Source organism: Chiloscyllium plagiosum, chromosome 21 (genome assembly GCF_004010195.1).
Source record: "Chiloscyllium plagiosum isolate BGI_BamShark_2017 chromosome 21, ASM401019v2, whole genome shotgun sequence".
Lineage (NCBI taxonomy): Eukaryota > Metazoa > Chordata > Chondrichthyes > Orectolobiformes > Hemiscylliidae > Chiloscyllium > Chiloscyllium plagiosum.
In genome coordinates, this window is record NC_057730.1 from 29158876 (window position 1) to 29176959 (window position 18084).

Consider the following 18084-nt stretch of genomic DNA (forward strand, 5'->3'; position numbering starts at 1 on the left):
GAGTGTTTTTCAAAGAGATGGTATGGACTAAATGGCGGCACAGTGGTTAGCAATGCTGCCTCACAGCGCCAGAGACCCAGGTTCAATTCCTGCCTCAGGTGACTGTCTGTGTAGAGTTTGCACATTCTCCCTGTGTCTGCGTGGGTTTCCTCTGGGTGCTCCGGTTTCCTCCCACAGTCCAAAAATGTGCAGTTTAGGTGAATTGGCCATGCTAAATTGCCCATAGTGTTAGGTGAAGGTGTAAATGTAGGGGAATGGGTCTGGGTAGGTTGCGTTTTGGTGGGTCGGTGTGGACTTGTTGGGCCAAAGGGCCTGTTTCCACACTGTAAGTAATCTAATCTGTGCTATACGATTAATGATTCTATTCGAGCAGTCCTGGATTTGAGCCAGCAAAATAGTCAAGCGATGAAGAAATGAGTGAAGATGTGGAAATTACAACATATTGCAATTCCAGACAAATTAAGCTACCCAGAGGAGCAACACTCACTACCTTTGACTCTATAAATTAGAAACTGAAACAACCAGACTATCAAAATTTAAGAATTACTCTGCAAGAGTAGGTTTACATTTTACACTGACTTTCATAACACACTCAACATCTGGTCTCTAATTAAAATTAAGTTGTTCAGAAAATAAATTATTTCTCTGGAAAATAAATACATTCAAAATCTTAAACAGTATTAAGGCGAGTTTTGAGATGAGATTTTCCTAATCTGTTGCTCGCAACAATTTACTCCCTGCACCTTGCAAGTGCCAGAAATACTTACAACATAGAAAAGCTGTTTTCTAAAGAATAAAACAGTATGGTGAAGATACAGGGAGAATTATGTTAAATAAATGGTGGAAATCCACAAGGCCACTGTGAAGTTGCAGAGCTATTGAATGGAATGCTAATGTGCTCAGTTCATGACAACAAGAGATTAGATGTTGTCCGTTTCCATTCATGAGTGAAAACGAGAATAATGGTGGTCATCAAATATGCATTTGCAGCCAGTAGGCTGTCACAATAGTGATCAAATATGGTTTGTGTGGCATTAGCAATGCGAACAGGTATTCAGATGATCCCTCGTTTCTTCACTGGATGAAAATAATCTTTGGAAATGTCGACAATTTTCCTATTAAGCCATTGCAAGAGCAGAAAACAGCACAAGGCGGGATGTTAACGCCCTCAATGAGTGACAGGGGATAACGAGGTAGGAAGTTTGGAAATGCAGCTATTGTAGGCCATATTGTAGGCATCCGATGCTTCTTCAACAAGGCACAATGTTTACAGGCAGTTAGACTAGAACCTGTTGTGCTTTAGCTGGAATTTTATTAGTGAAGGGAGTAATGTATTGAAGTAATCTTGAGGTTGACATGTATTTGAGCAAGCAGATTGACCATAATATACTGAATTAGAATAGTTAGTGAAAGTTTAAGTCATGTAAATAAGCATGTTCTTTATGATAGATGTAAAAGAAGGCCTGTCATGTATGGATTTGTACTCATCAGGAATCCTTTAAATAACTTTGGTAACTAAGTCAGCCTAAGATGAATTACTGTTAATTAAAGGTGCAGTGACTTCATTAAAAATACTGTTTTATTTTCACAAGGACATAAACTATCTAATGTTTCACACCGTTTGTATATAGCAAGGCAAATAATGTTTGCTCTTTATATTGAATTAAACAGAGATGTTTCGTTAGAGCTGTGTGTTGTTTCTGATAACTGTCCCCAGAGACCATGCTGCTCCTTGTGTGGGGAGGCAGGTCTAGTTCCTGCTGTAAGTGTTACACTATAACTGTATGGGACAGGCTTGGATGGCCAACTGATCTTTCTCCCCTCCATTGTTTATACAAGTTCGTACAACTCAAGTATGGAAACAAACCAGCCAGCCGGAGTTATCTGTGTTGGTGTTTATCTTTCACGTGAGCAGAAGCACAACCAGTTCTATGTAGCTGCTCTATTCTATGTCTTTTTACTCTCTTTTCTTTCAGCACTAATCTAGAGTCATTAAAGTTCACTATATATTCTTAGTATTTGTGAACTTGAGTACTAATGTGGAGCTAAAATGTTTCTCTGTTCTGTGAGCATCTGAGTCTTTTTATAAAGGCCAGAAAGTAATTTTGAACACTGAGTTCAAAACACAGTTTCAAGAAATCATGTGATTCCAACTAAATGGTGAACAAGAAACCTGAGGAGATAATTGTTAGGGTGATGAACCACATTTGAAGTTTATGAGTACCAGAGAGAGGAAGACAGGGCCAGATATAGGTTGACTCATGGGTCCATTTCAGCAGAGATGCTGTCAGCGACAATCCCCAAGCAGTCAGAGTAAGGTAGAAGTCCCTGAATTATTTCAGAGTCAATGAGAAGAAAACTCCAGGGACCAAAGGTTTTGAGATTTCAGGCAGGAAAAATCTTATAAGATTGTTAAAGACATGAGTTGAGGAAGCCCGTGTTCTGGAGTAAATGTGAGCTGGATTAGCAGCTTGTTTTGAGGGTAGATATTAACTGAAGAAAATAGCATTGAGTGTATAAGTAGAAATTGTGTCAAAAGGGAACTGCTTACATAAATTCCAGCTAAACATAAATTCGTGAAGAAGGGTTACACCTGAAACATTGACTTCTTCACTTCCTGTTTCTACATGGCTGGATGTATTCTTCCAGCCTCCTGCTTGTCTACAAAACATAAAGCTTTAGCAGAGGCTCTTCACTGAAATTTGACTGTATGTAAGATTATTGCTGGGCTGAAATGAATGAATAATTATTTTGGATGTTTATAATGAGATCTTCCAATGTCTTCATTTCTAGTGTAAAATAGTCCATGTTTTTCTTTTATACAATAAACCTTTATATTCTTTTGTTGCAAGTACATTGATACCTCATCTCTATGTTCAGTGACTGATCTTCATGTTTAAAAAAACCCAAAAACTTTTTTTAAAAATTTATTCTTGGGGTGTGGGCTTCTCTGGCAAGGTGGTGCTGAACTGCATTCTTGAATCATTGCAATCCATTTGATGTAGGCAGACTCAATGCCATTAAGGAGTTCCAATATTTTGACCCAGTGACCCTAACAGAACAGTGATATTTTTCCTCGTCAGGATGGCTTCAAACCTAGAAGTGGTAATGTTTTCATGTATCTGTGCCCTTGTCTTTCTTGATGGTAGTAGTTAAGGGTTTAGACAATGACATTTGGGGCCTTGGTGAATTTCTGCAATGCATCTTGTGTATAGAATCCACTTCTGTAAATTAGCATCCAAAATAGATGTGGATGTGTGTCAATGAAGCGGGATGATTTCTCTAGCATGGTGACAAAGTTCTTTAGTATTGTTGGAGCTTCACTCATCCAGGCAAATAGGGAATATTCGATCACACTGACAACTTGTGCTCAGTATATTGTGGACAGGTTTTTGGAAATTAAGAGGTGAGTTATTTGCTGTTACTGACTTTCTCTTCTAACTGAAGTATTTATATGGCAAATTAATTTCAATTTCTGGTCAATGGTAACCCGCGGGATGTTGGTAGTAGGGGGGATTTAGTAATAGTAGTGCCATAGAATGTCAAGAAGCAATGGTTAGATTATCTGTTATTGGAGATAACACTTGTATAGCATGAATGTTGTTTGCCACAGTCAGCCCAAGCCTGGATATTATCCAAGTCTTGTTACATTTCGGCATGAAAGCTTTAGTATCTAGAATTCCAGGGACTCTGAGTTTGAGGACCTATCAAGCTGGGTTTTACTCTGTCTGGATCTGAGTTGTCCTGTATTACCATAAGTTGGGATCAAACCACTAGCATTTCCTTACATATTCACCTGGTCTCTCCTTCAGTTACTATTTCAAAGAATACATTCCAAGCCTCTTATTCCTTTTGAAAATCCTTGTATCTATTTATTGTAGAGTCAGCCCTGATCCCCTGTCTAGTACACCAACAAATATAGTCTGGAGCCCTAAACTGCACAGTCTAAACAAGTGGCCATATTGAAGTTTTATACAGGTTAAATATTCTATTATTACTTCTGTATTCTGTATGTTTTGCCATTAAACGCAGAATTTCATTGGCTTTGTAGTACACTTATTTAACTCAAAGTCTGCTTTTAAGAACCTATAACCCCCACGTTCTGCTGTTCTTCCCACATCATCTGACTTTATCACATTCAAAATATTGGCTTTTGTGTAACATTCAAATGTACCAGCTCATTTACTGGCATGGTGGCTCAGTAGTTAGCATTGCTACCTCACAGCACCAGGGACTGGGTTTGATTCCAGTCTTGGGCAACTGTCTGTGTGGAGTTTGCACATTCTCCCTGTGTCTGTGTGGGTTTCCTGTCACAATCCAAAGATGTGCAGGTCAGGTGAATTGGCCATGCTAAATTGCCCATAGTGTTCAGGGATGTGTAGGTTAGGTGCATTAGTCATTGGGAAATGACGAGTAATAGGGTGAGAGAATGGGTCTGGGTGGGTTACTCTTTGGAGAGTCGGTGTGGATGTATTGGGCCAATGGCCTTTTTTCACACTGTAGGGATTTTATTCTATTCTAAATTCAATCTGATACTTATTGCCTATTCAACCATCTGCACAATATCTCTCTGCAGTTTCCTTTGGTCCCTAAAGTGATTTACAATTTCTATAGCTATTAAGAATCTAAAAGTAGAAACAAAGGCAGACAATAGTCAAGCCTGATCTTCCATTGGATATAAACATGACTAATCTTCTGCCTCATCTGCGCTTTCTCACCTCCACCCCATAATCCCTTGATACCCATTGACAACCATTAATAAAACAAAATAAAGTATGGCCTATAAATAATTGAATAACTAGTCGTTTAGGAATAGGATAGATTAATAATGGGATGAGAATGATGTGTTTAGTGTGCATAAACACAGTGTTCTAAATTAGCTATTTAATCTGGATTGAATCACTAACAGGATGCAGAGAGTTTTGGTTTGGCAAGCAATAACTAGTGGAATGACACACAAATCATTGCTGGACCCTCACCTCTTTACAATCCATACCAATGAATTGGATGAAGGGACTAAATATGTCATAGCTAATGAGTTGGTGGCACCGAAGTCGATAGTTAAGTCAAGAGGAGGTAGAGAGACTGTAAAAGGATATAGATAATTTAAAACTCACACAACACCAGGTTATAGTCCAACAGGTTTAATTGGAAGCACACTAGCTTTCGGAGCACAACTCCTGTATCAGGTGAATCACTTGATGAAGGAGTGATGCTCAGAAGCTAGTGTGTTTCCAATTAAACCTGTTGGACTATAACCTGGTGTTGAGTGATTTTTAACTTTGTACACCCAGTCCAACACTGGCATCTCCAAATCATTGATAATTTAAGTGTGTGTGCAGAAAGTTTGTAATATAAAATGTCATATTTAAATTATGTGAAAATTGAACTTGTCCAATTTGGAGGAAAAATATTAAAGCAGTATACCGTTTAAATGCAGATTTCAGAACTCGGCAGTAGAGAGGGATTAGGATACCCTGGTTCAAAAATGAGAAAAAGTTAGCAAGCAGTTACAACAATGGAAGACAAATGGAGTATTAGCATTTACTGCAAGGGGAGTGGAATATAAAAGGAGGGACAATTTACTGAAGTTGTGCAGGGTCTTTTTGAGACCATATCAGGTGTATTGTGCACAATTATGTTCTACTAATTTGGGAAAAAAATACATAACTATATTCGAAGCAATTCAGAGAAGATTCATTTGACTAATTCCTGGGATGAAAGCCGTACCTTATGAAAGAAGGTATCAGTTTGGGCCTTTATCCAATGGAGTTTTTCTTTTATTTTTTCACAGGATGTGGACATAATTTGTTTCCCATCCATAATTTTTCTTGAGAAGGTGGTAATGAACTGCTTTCTTGAACAACATAGTCTTTGAGAAGTAGAGACACAGTGTTGTCAGGGAGGGAGTTCCAACTCCAATAAAGGAATGGCAAAATAGTTCCAAATCAAGGTGATGGGTGGCTTGGAGGGGAACTTGCAGATGGTGGTGATGTTCCTAAATATCTGCTGCCCTATCCTTTCAGGTGTTTGAGGTTGTGGATTTTGAAGTTGTTGTTAAAGGAGCCTTGGTGAGTTGCTGCTGTGTATCTTGTAAATGGTATGCTACTACAGTGCTTCAGTGTTGCATAAACTAAACGTTTAATTTGATGGATGGGTTGCCAGTCATTCAGGCCACTTTGTCCTGGATTGTGTCGAATGTTTTGAGTATTATTGGGACAAGTGGGAAGTATTCTACCCAACAGATGGTGGATAGGCTTTAGGGAATCAGGAAGTTATTTATTTTCTATAGGATCCCGTGCGCAGCTGTTCTGGACACTCTATTTGTATAATAAGTACAGTTCTGGTTCCGGTAGATGGTAATCCCCAGGATGTTGAGAGTAGGGGTCTCAGTGATGGTAGTGCCATTGAATATCAAGGACTGTGGACTCGCATTTGAGATGGTCATCGCCTGACACTTCTGTTGTGCGAATGTTACATGCCACTTATCAGACCGACCTGCATATTAACACATTCTCATATTCTAATCATTTCATCTGAATTATCTATGTTTTCTTGCCCAGCAATCTACACCCCAGCATATTCACCCACCCCCTAACTATAGCGTAAATACTGCCCCCTCCGTACTTCACTTCAGCTCTGATGAAGAGTCATCTAGACTTGAAATGTTAGCTTATTCTCCCTCCATGGATGCTGTCTGACCTGCTGATCTCAGCATGTGTTGTTTTCAGTCCAGATTCCAGCATCTGCAATAATTTGCTCTTACACTGGATATTAACCAGGTCTTGTTGTATGGGTACACAAACTGCTTCAGAATCTGAGGAGTTGTGAATGGTACTGAACATTATGCGATCTTCAGTGAACATCCCAACTTTTGATGTGATTATGGTGGCAAGGTTGATGAAGTGGCTGAAGATGGTTAGAGCCAGGATACTACCTTGAAGAACTCTTGCACCATTGTCCTATGCATGAGATGATTGACCTGCAATTACCACAACTGTCTTTTGTACTCGGCATGATTCCAACCAGTTGAAAGTTTACCCCTGATTTCCATTGATTCCAGTTTTGCAAGGGCTTCTCAACATCAAACTCTGTCAAATAGTGCCTAGATATCAAGGGCAGTCACTCTCACCACACCTCTGGAGTTATGCTCTTTTGTCAATTTTCAAACCAAGGTTATAATGAGGTAAGGAGCTGAATTGCCCTTGGGGGAACCAGATTAAGCGTCAGTGAGCAGGGTATTGCTGATTAAATTCCACTTGCTCTGTTGATGATACGTTCTATCAGTTTGCTCATTTTGGAAAATGGACTGATGGAATGGTAATTGACTGGTTTAGATTTGTCATGTTTTTTGTGAAAGGAGCATACTTGGGCAATTTTCCCATTGCACAGTAACTGTCAGAGTTGTTCTTGAAGAGCTTGAGTAGGTATGCAAATAATTCTTGAACACACATCTTCAGTACTATTGCCAGAATGTATTCAGGTCCGACAGCTTTTGCAAAATTCCAATGGCTTCAAATATTTCATCATTTGACTTGGAGTGAATTAAATTGGCTGAATACTGGCATCCATAATGCTGGAGACTGCTGGAGCAGGCTGGGAAGGATCATCCACATGGTATTCATGGCTGAAGATGTTGCAAATTATCCTGCCTTTCTTTTGCACTGATGTTCTGGACTGATGAAGTATTTGTGGGCCTTCCTCCACCTGTGAAATATTTAATAGTCTCCAGCATTAAAGAGTGGATGTGACAGGATTGCAGAGTTTGGACACATAATCCCCTCCCTTCCCTTGTCACCATTCTGCAAGGACCATTTCCTCCCAACACACCCACTACAGCCCCCCAGCACTTCCCTCGCAACTGCAGAAAGTGTAACACCTGCCCATTTATTTCCTCCCCCCTCAGTATCCAAGGGCCCAAGCACACCTTTCAGGTGAAGCAGTATTTTACCTGCACTTCATTCGACCTAGTCTGCTGCATTCGCTGCTCACAATGTGGTCTCCTCTTCATGAAGAAATGAAGAGTAGACTGGATGATTGCTTCACAAAAAACTTACGCTCTGCCAGCAAAAAAGATCCTGAGCTTCCTGCTGCCTGCCATTTCAACACACCACCCTGTTCCCTGGCCAACATTTCAGTCTGAGATTTGCTGCAGTGCTCTAGCTGAAAGAACAGCACCTCATTTTCTGCTTGGGAATTCTACAGCCTTCTGGACTCAATACTGAGTTCAACAATTTTAGGGCTTAAGCACCTTCCCCATGCTTTCCCCCACTCCTACACACCTGACCTTGTTATCATATGGTCTGTGATTACACACAACCCATTGTTAGCCACTAATAATCCCCATTAGCAGCTATTCATTTTCCTACACTGATCGTTATCAACTCCTTTGTCTGTCCAACTGTTTTTCTTTCTCTTTGGGCTCTATCTCCACCTATTGTTTACTCCTTAACCCCTCCCACCACCCTATCTTCTGCATAAAAAACAACTTTTTCTGAGTTATCATCAGTTCTGAAAAAGGGTCACTGGACCTGAAATTAGATTAGATTAGATTAGATTACTTACAGTGTGGAAACAGGCCCTTCGGCCCAACAAGTCCACACCGACCCGCCGAAGCGTAACCCACCCATTCCCGTACATTTACCCCTTTACCTAACACTATTGGCAATTTAGCATGGCCAATTCACCTGACGTGCACATCTTTGGACTGTGGGAGGAAACCGGAGCACCCAGAGGAAACCCACGCAGACACGGGGAGAATGTGCAAACTCCACACAGTCAGTCGCCTGAGTCGGGAATTGAACCCGGGTCTCTGGTGCTGTGAGGCAGCAGTGCTAACCACTGTGCCACCGTGCCGCCCTGATTTCCACAGACTGCCAGACCTGCTGAGTTTTCCCAGAAATTTCTGTTTTTGTTGCTGCAGAGTTCAGATCTGTTTGGTTGGGGAATCACTTCACTCTTCACTGTAATGTTCTTGGTCCAACCATCTTCAGCTGCTTCATGAATAACCATCCCTCAATCATGAAGTCAGAACTGGGGATGTTCACTGATGTTTGCACAATATTTAGCACCATTTGCAACTCCTCTGATAGTGAAACAGTGCATGTCCTTATGCAACAAGACCTGGACAACATCTTAATGTAGGCTGATAAATAGAAAATTACATTTGCATTGCACATGTGCTATGTAATAACCATCTCCAACAAAAGAGAATTTAAGGATCACCCCTTAATGTTCATGATTTGGAGGTACCGGTGTTGGACTGGGGTGTACAAAGTTAAAAATCACACACCAGGTTACAGTCCAACAGGTTTATTTGGAAGCACTAGCTTTCAGAGCACTGCTCCTTCATCAGTGGTTGTGAAGGAGCAGCGCTCCGAAGGCTAGTGTTCTCTTGATGTTCAATTACCTTACCATAACTAGAACACCCACTATCAGCTTCCTGGAAGTTATCTTTGATTAGAAAAGGAACTGAGTAATACCATATAAATCCTGTGGCTACAACAGCAAGTCAGAGGCTAGAAAATTTGCAGAAAGTAATGCACTCCCCTAAACCTTGCCCACCATCAGTGAATCACAAGTGAGGTCCGTGATGGAATATTTTCCAATTGCAGGAAGGAGTGCAGCTCCAACAACACTCAAGAAGCTCAACAGAATCCAGGACAACTTGACAACACGACAACACACCACTTGATCGGCATCCAATCCAGTACTTTGAACATTCATTTCTGTCAGCACTGACATGCAGTAGCAGTTGTGTGGAACATCTACAATGTGTACTGCAGTAATTCACAAAGCTTTTTAGATAGCACCTTCCAAACCTGCAACCTCAACCATCTAGAAGGACAAGGGCAGCAGATGCATCTGCTAGTTCCCCACCAAGCCAAATACCAATTTGATTTGGATATATATTGCCATTCCTTCAAAGTAGATGGGTCAAATTTCTGAAACTACATTCCTAAGTAGTAGTGTCCCCACACTCCAAGTTTCTTGGAAGCAACTCACCACCACAGCAGAGATTGAATTTATTTGGATTGCTCTTTTAAAGATTTGGCAAGGTCATATGAACCGAATGATATTCCTCTGCACGGTATCATTCTATGAATCTTGCATGTTTTAACAGGATTCCGAATGTATTATGAAATAAAGGGACGCAAACTCGTATCAGTATTGACAATTCAAATGATGCTGCTCAGCAAATGTTAAATGCTTTGAATTTAAGATATATTTCCTTCTTCCTTATGTAAAGTTTGATTAAAAGATCACTGACCTAAAACATTAACTTATTTCTCTCCATAAATGCTAGCTGACCTCGTGGAATTTTCCACCATTCTTTGCTTTAATTTCAGATTTGCAGCACCCACAAAATTTTGTTTTATATATTTCCATTTCTGACAATCCTTGGCATCAGACGTGTTGTACTATTTCTGTCTAAGATCTTTCCCTCTCGCACTGCAAATATAATTAAGAATGGCTAGAGAAAGAAAACCAGGAAATTATAAATCTGTTAGTCTAGCACCTGTTATTGTTGGAATCAATCATTCATGACAAAGTGACAATCATTCATGACAAACTTTGAGAAATATGAGCAGTTCAAGACAGTCAATATTAATTGGCAAAGAGTAGGCCATGGCACCAGGAGCCTATCTGAATCTTTTGAGGAAGCACCTAAAGTTGTAGACAGGGAAATATCTATTGCTGCAGTTTATTTTTGACTTCCCAAATGTATAAGCTTTGATGTAAATTACTACTATAATTAGAGCTCAAAGAATTGAAGGTGAATTTGTGTCAGAAATTGGTTAACTGGTAAAAGACATAGATTAGAGATAATAAGCATTTATACATGTTGGAGATACGTGGTGAGAGGAGTCCCGTAAGGATCTGTGCAGAGTATCAACTACTCATTATGTTAATGAGTTTGATAATACAATTGAGAACTATTTATCAAACTTTGTCAGTGGCATTAAGATGGGCATAGTAAATAGTGTAAGAGTGTAAAATTACAAAGAGGCTTTGATAGATTAGATAAGTGAATAAAACTGTGACAGATGAATTTCAACAGAGGCAACTGAGAGACAATTCATTCTGGTCCAAAAATGATAGATCCAAATATTCAATAAGCATTGAAAAATTAACAACAATGGAACTCCAAAGGGACTTGATGGTTTATGTACACAAAATATGAGTTTTTTTTAATATTCATCCACAGGATGTGGCCATCACTAGCTAGGCCAGCATTTATTGCACATGCCTAATTGCCCAGAGGGGAATTAAGAGTCAACCACATTGCTGTGGGTGTGAAGTCAAATGCAGGCCAGACCAGGTGAGGATAGCAGATCTCTGTAAAGGACATTAGTGAAGCAGATGGGTTTTTCCTAACAATCGCCAATGGTTGCATGGTTGTCATTAGACCGTTATTTCCAGATGTGAAGGGCATAAACCCTTCATCCTGATGAAGGGCTTATGCCCGAAACGTCAACTCTCCTGCTCCTCGGATGCTGCCTGACTTGCTGTGCTTTTCTAGTGCCACACTTTTTAAGTCTGATCTCTAGCATCTGTAGTCCTCACTTTCTCTTATCTCGAGATGTTTATTGAATTCAGATTTCACCATCCATTGTGGCAGGATTCAAACCCGGGTCCCCAAAGCATTACCCGAATCTCTGGCTTAATAGTCTAGCAATAATACCATTTGGACATCACCTACCCTATAAAATATGAAAATGTTTTAATTAGGTCCAGAATTATCAAAAAGTCAAATTTGTTAACTTTTCAGAACTCGAATATACAACGGAAGAAGTTTAGTTAAATATATATATAAGCCTGCTTGGCCACACATGGAGTAATCTTCACTGTTTATGACATTGTACTTTAGAAGGGCTATATTGACCCAGGAAAAAACGTAAGGCAGAAACACCAAAATATTATCAGAACTCCAAAAGTTAGATTATGGGAAAAGTTACTTAGATGTCTTCATTGAATATATTTCAAAGTATCAATTTGATAGAGAATTTAGAAATTTTAAAAGAATTGATATGACAAAGCTGGTCAGGAGTCTCGGGCAAAATTTGAGACAGATCATTCTTGAGAGGAGTTAGGAAACATTACTTCAAGCAAAATGTGGAGCTCTCTTCCACAAAAAGCAATAGGTACTAGCTCAATCAATCATTAGAAGTATTGTGATAGATTTGCTAGTCTAAGTTTGAAGGGATTATGGAGGAAAGACTGATGAATGGCATTGAAATCCAAATCAACCATGACTTAATGGAAAAGTAGAACTGGATTCAATGGCCTGCTCCCTGTTGCCATGTTCATGCACATAGTTTTCATTGTGTACAATGATAGTATGACTTCAAAAGTATCTGTATAGCTTTTCTTACATGCTGAATTTATGCCTGTTTTTGGGAATCTCTTCACTTGTACTCCAGCAAGTAATTGAGCCAACTTACACATGAAGCCCGCTAGGTCTCAACTTCACATCCCGTGCTGCTCACCTGGCTAATTAAACGTAGGATTGTGCTGACTTCTTTTCAGAGCATGAGGCTATTGACTTTTTCTGGTATGAAACAGACTTTTATTTACATGGCAAATATTAAAAATAAAGTACATGATACTGCAGCTTCAACAGATAGTGCAGCACCTGCCTTACTTTCACCTGCTTTCATTTGGAGGATACTGCTGTTATTTGTTTAAATAATTAAAACTGTACACGTGGGTTCATTCACTAAAGTACATAATTGTTCACAAAAGCCAGTTCTAGACTTGTTAAATATTAAATGAATTACTATGTGATTGCCAGTCTCCCCAAGCAAATTATCAGTTGTGCCAAGAGAAAACTGGATGTGAGAACCTCTTTTTTTTATTTTCAAATATGTTTTGTTTATTGGATTAATATTGGAGCTGACAGATACAAACAGAACACAGAATTATGAAAATAAACCCAAGAAAGATAGTTATTTTTAAAAGCAATTTTCCCACAGCATAGATGCTCATTAAATATATGTAAGAAAAACATGTTCTTGTGAGCCCATCAAGAGACAAAGTGGTTAGATCTAGTTTTGGGGAAGGAATTGGACGGTGTTTTACTTGAGCAAGGTTTGGAAAATTGTAATCACTCTTATTAGAGATAGTAGAAAAAAGGACCAAGAGAATCTGAATATGAAAATATTCAACTGGAAAAGATCTAATTTCAGTTGCAAAGGTGGATTGGAATAAAAAGATTGCTGATATAATTCTAAACAATCAATGAAAGGCCTTTGAAGAAGAGTGAGTTTAAGTAGAGACTAAACATATTCATATAAGGGGAAAGGAAACCAGAGCTCCGTAGATGATTAAAGATATAGTGATTAAAATGAAACAAATAATGGAAGCTTATGATGAATGTCGGGCTAAATATAGCAGAAAATCAAGCTGAATACAAAACGTATAGGGCAAAATTGTAAAAGGAAATGAGGGCAACAAAAGTCCCTAATGATTAGATAGCAGTAACACAAAAGGAAATTTATCAATGTCTTTTACAAGTAGCAAGTCAGTAGGCAAAGAAAGGAAAGGGTCTATTGGTCATCAGCAAAGTAATCAATGGTTGTTGTATTAGGATATTGGATCTGAAATGGCTAATGCTGAGCAGTGCCTGAAGCACTGGTTATATATTGATGTCGTAAGGGATGGGGGTGATACAGTGCTACTGATACTGGGCTAATAAATCCAGAATCTTATTCTGGGGGACTTGGGTTCAAATTGCACTGTGGCAGATGATGAAATTTGAATTCATTAAAAAAATCTGGAATGAAAAGCTGGCCTAATGACAACCATGTAATCATTGTCAATTGTCATAAAACCCAAGTGGTTTACAAATGCTCTTCAGGGAAGAAAATCTGCCAACCCTACCTGATCTGGCCTACAATGTGACTTTGGACCCACAGCAGTATGGTTAACCCAACACAATGTGATGCCCACAGGACAATTTGGGATGGATAATAAATGATAGCCTGGAGAGACATCCACATCCCACAAAAGAAATATAAAGAAAATACAAGTCTGGGTTGAGAACTGCTTAGGATCTCAAGAGAGTGAGATCCATCATCAGGTCTTCAAGTGAAGCTTGAAGATTCTGTTCCAGCAGAGTACAGAAGGTGTTGTTATCTGCATACCAACATTCCACAAGCGAGGTGGGTGTCATTTTCTTCTTGAATTAAAAACACTTAAGATTGGAAATATTTCTCATCCATCCTGTAGACAATATCCCCACCACTGGGAAACTTGTTCTTGACAAGATGAATTAAGGTAGTGATGAAGATGGAGAAAGGGTGGAAACAGTGACACATCCATTTTTGACTCCCTTCTTAACCTCAAAGGATTCTGTCATAATACCATTGTACAGGACCATCACCAACATTTTGTCATGGAGGAGATGGAGGATGTTGATGAATTTCACTGGACAGCCGACCTTTGACAGGATATTATATAGCATTTCCAGATTGACTGAGCCTAAAGCCTTGTTCAGATGAATGAAGTCCATGTAAAGTAGTTGGTGTTGTTTCTGGCATTTCTGCTAGAACTTTTGATCAGTGAAAATCACATTTGTAGTTCCACAGTTTGGTCAGAAGCCACATTGACTTTCAGGAAGGATTTTCTCCAAAATTGGAAGAACGTGCCGAGCAAGACTTCAGGCAATGGTTGTCCTGGCAATGGAGAGTAGGGAGGTCCCTTGATAGTTCCCACCACCCACTTTATCTCCTTTCTTGACAGCGGTGATTGGCAGGGATTTGATTTTCAGGAACAGTTAATGGAGATGACGGGTAAGGTCTGCTCCTCCAAGTAGGAAAATTTCTGCAGGATGTGTCTAATGGAGGCTTCAATTTCTGCCACATTAAGTGAGAGTCCAAGATCATTTTTGATGGGGAGTTGGGAGATTTCCTCAAACAAATCTTGTCAATTATTGTATCACAGTTTAGGAGTTCTCTGAAGGTTTTCTCCATTGGAGGCTCACGTTTTCTTTGTCTCTCAAAAGGGTGCCAGCCTTACTCCAGTTTGAGGCCAAAAGTATTGGACCCATATGGTGTCTTGGTGGCACTGTAGAAACTCCTTTTCAGCAAGGAGTTGCACTCTCTAGGTTTGTCAGTCCACCAGTAGTTCTTGATTTCTTAAGTTCTTCTTTGTAACTCCACCTTTGCTGTTTGATAAGTTCTCCTCTTTGCCTCATTGGTGATGTTGTTTTGCCAGGCACGGGGAGCTTTCCTCTTATTGTTGATGAGGTCTTGGATGAGGTGGTCATTCTAGTAGAAGCAGTCTTGGTGTTTCCTGGTCTTGTAGCCAATTGTTTCTTCATAACATATGGTAATGGCTGCCTGCAGCTCTTTCCAGGTTTCCTCCACTCCACTAAAGTGAACTCTGGAGATTTTGATGAAGACATTGTTGGATGATCACTACTCTGCTTGGGTCATGCAGCTGCTCAATGCTGAGCCCTTTTTGATCTGTTTCTTTGTCTTCAGCTGCTGCTAGTGGCAATTGGCAAACATTGAGGAGCAGATGAGCTGGTGGTCTCTCCAATAGTCATCTGTACTGGCCATTGAAGCACTAAGGCTTCAAACTAAAACTTAAAATTTGACTTTAGTTCTCTGACCATGAAACAACAACTTCTAGGACCAACCAGAAAGCAGACTATACTTGACCTGGTATTGTGCACTGGGATGGAATTAATTCATGACCCTTTACTGAAGGCATGCCTATGTAACAGTAATCATAATGTGATTGAATTTTACGTTCAATTTGAGAGAGAGCTTAGTGAGTCCAAAACTAGCATGTCATGAAAACAGAACTAGCAAAGTGGAAAATAAGATTGAGGGATAGGTGATTAGAGGTTGTGGCAGGATTTTAAGAGAATATTTCAAAATACATAATATAAATATATTCCACCAAAAAAGAATTCTAAAGGCGGGACTTACCATTTGTGGTGAACTTAAGAAGTTAAAGATACTGTACTGTCAAATTTAACAAAAGGTATATTATTAAACAAAGGTAGGTAGCAGGTCAGAATATTGGACAGAACATTTAAGAATCACATAATATTTAAAATCAGAGTTATAAGAGAGAATTATATTTAGAATCGCTGAATCACTGAACGTGTCAGATTCATTACAGTCAAAAGAAGATTTGAGGAGTAGGAGATTGAATGGTGACAGTGAGACAGACTGGGGACATTGAGAAGGAGAGACAGATTGGGGACAATTTGTTTTGGGGAAATTGGGAGTGGCAATAGTGTGGGGGAGAGACAGGGGACCATTAAATAGAAAGAGTAGCACCGGTGAGATAGGAACAATAAATAAGAAACAAACATAGAAACATAGAAGCTAAGAGCAGGGTTAGGGTTAGGCTATCCGGCCCTTCTCATCTCAGTCTGAAATGGTTTACTCCATATCATTAGACTGCAAACTGCAATTTTATAGGTTTCTTTGAGATGTCTCCTCATTCTTCTGAACTCCAGCAAATCCTTAATCCTGAATGCAACCTCTCCTCATACCTCACTCCCACCATCCCAGGAATCAGTCTGGTAATTCTTCACTGCATTCCCTCTAAAGCAAGGCAGACCAAAACTGTAAACAATATTCCAGGTGTGGACTCACTGTATAATTACAACAAGACATCCCTGTTCCTGTACTTCAGTCCTCTTGCTATGAAGATCAACATATCATTTGCATTCTTTACCACCTGCCGGAACAGTTTGAAATGTAGTGATAAATCTCTGTAAAGCCTTAAAAATTCTGTGATTGGCAGCTGTGTGCAGTATTGGACTCCAACTAAAGGAAGCAGTTGAGGCTTTAGAGGATGCAATGCAGTTTTCCACGTAGCAGCTGACTTGGAAAAAAACTTAGAGCTATAAAATGATGTGATGTGATGAATTAAGTGCATTGACAACAGTAGACAGAAATAGACAGTTTTAACTGATTGAAGATGTACAGGACTTAGATACAAGATTAAGTCAAGAGGTTTAGGACTGAAAACTGGAGTCAGTTTCTTACTCAGAGGTTTGCAAGGTCGAAGCAGCAACTGTGTCAACTTTGTAGAATAGATAAAAGCAAATTACTGCGGATGCTGGAATCTGAAACCAAAAGAGAAAATGCTGGAAAATCTCAGCAGGTCTGGCAGCATCTGTAAGGAGAGAAAAGAACTGACGTTTTGAATCTAACTGACCCTTTGTCAAAGCTGACAAAGAGTCAGTTAGACTCGAAACGTCAGCTCTTTTCTCTCCTTACAGATGCTGCCAGACCTGCTGAGATTTTCCAGCATTTTCTCTTTTGGTTGTAGAATAGATTGAGTGGATGATTGAAAGAAAGTGAAAGAGACCTTGAATGAGATTCAGAATACAGGATTAGTATTCTCCTCCATTTGAGTTGTGTTCAATTTTAGTCCATTATCAGAGATTTCTTTTGGAAAATCAAGAAAGGCAAGTTCTCTGAAGCTGGGTACAAAGGGAGTTCAACACCAAATAATGGCATGAGCCCTGACCTAAATTTTGCTCCTTGCAAAAGTAAATCTGAGTTACTTCATCTGATTTTAATCAAACAACTTAATCCTGTGATTTCACTACACTCTTAGAGAAGAAATTCCTCATAACTCTTGTTTCAATGGTCTAGCTACTGTCTGTTTCATTACTAGTTACTGTCTTCTAATAGAGTCATAGAGTCTTAGAGGTGTACAGCATGGAAACAGACCCATGCCGACCAGATATCCCAACCCAATCTAGTCCCACATACCAGCACCTGGCCCATATCCCTCCAAACCCTTCCTATTCATATACCACCCATGTTGCAAATTTTCCAGCCTCCACCATTCTTCTGGAAGCTCATTTCATACACGTACCACCCTCTGTGTGCAACAGTTGCCCCTTTTATATCTTTCCCCTCTCATTCATAATTTTCTAAACCTCTATAAGGTTACCCTCAGCCTCCGACGCTCCAGGGAAAACAGACCCAGCCTGTTCAGCCTCTCCCTATGGCTCAGATCCTCCAACCCTCGCAACATTCTTGTAAATCTTTTCTGAACCCTTTCAAGTTTCACAACATCTTTCCGATAGGAAGGAGACCACAA

At 39.6% G+C, this 18084-nt stretch overlaps 1 protein-coding gene across 1 annotated transcript in view; it reads left to right on the top strand.

Annotated features, from left to right (window-relative positions):
* The first annotated feature begins 1048 nt into the window (after positions 1-1048).
* Positions 1049-18084, top strand: part of myo15aa (myosin XVAa) — a 205391-nt gene continuing 188355 nt past the window's right edge. Inside the window, exon 1 of the mRNA XM_043711624.1 lies at positions 1049-1193. The gene's annotated coding sequence lies outside the window, so the exon portion shown is untranslated. The remainder of the gene's footprint in view (positions 1194-18084) is intronic.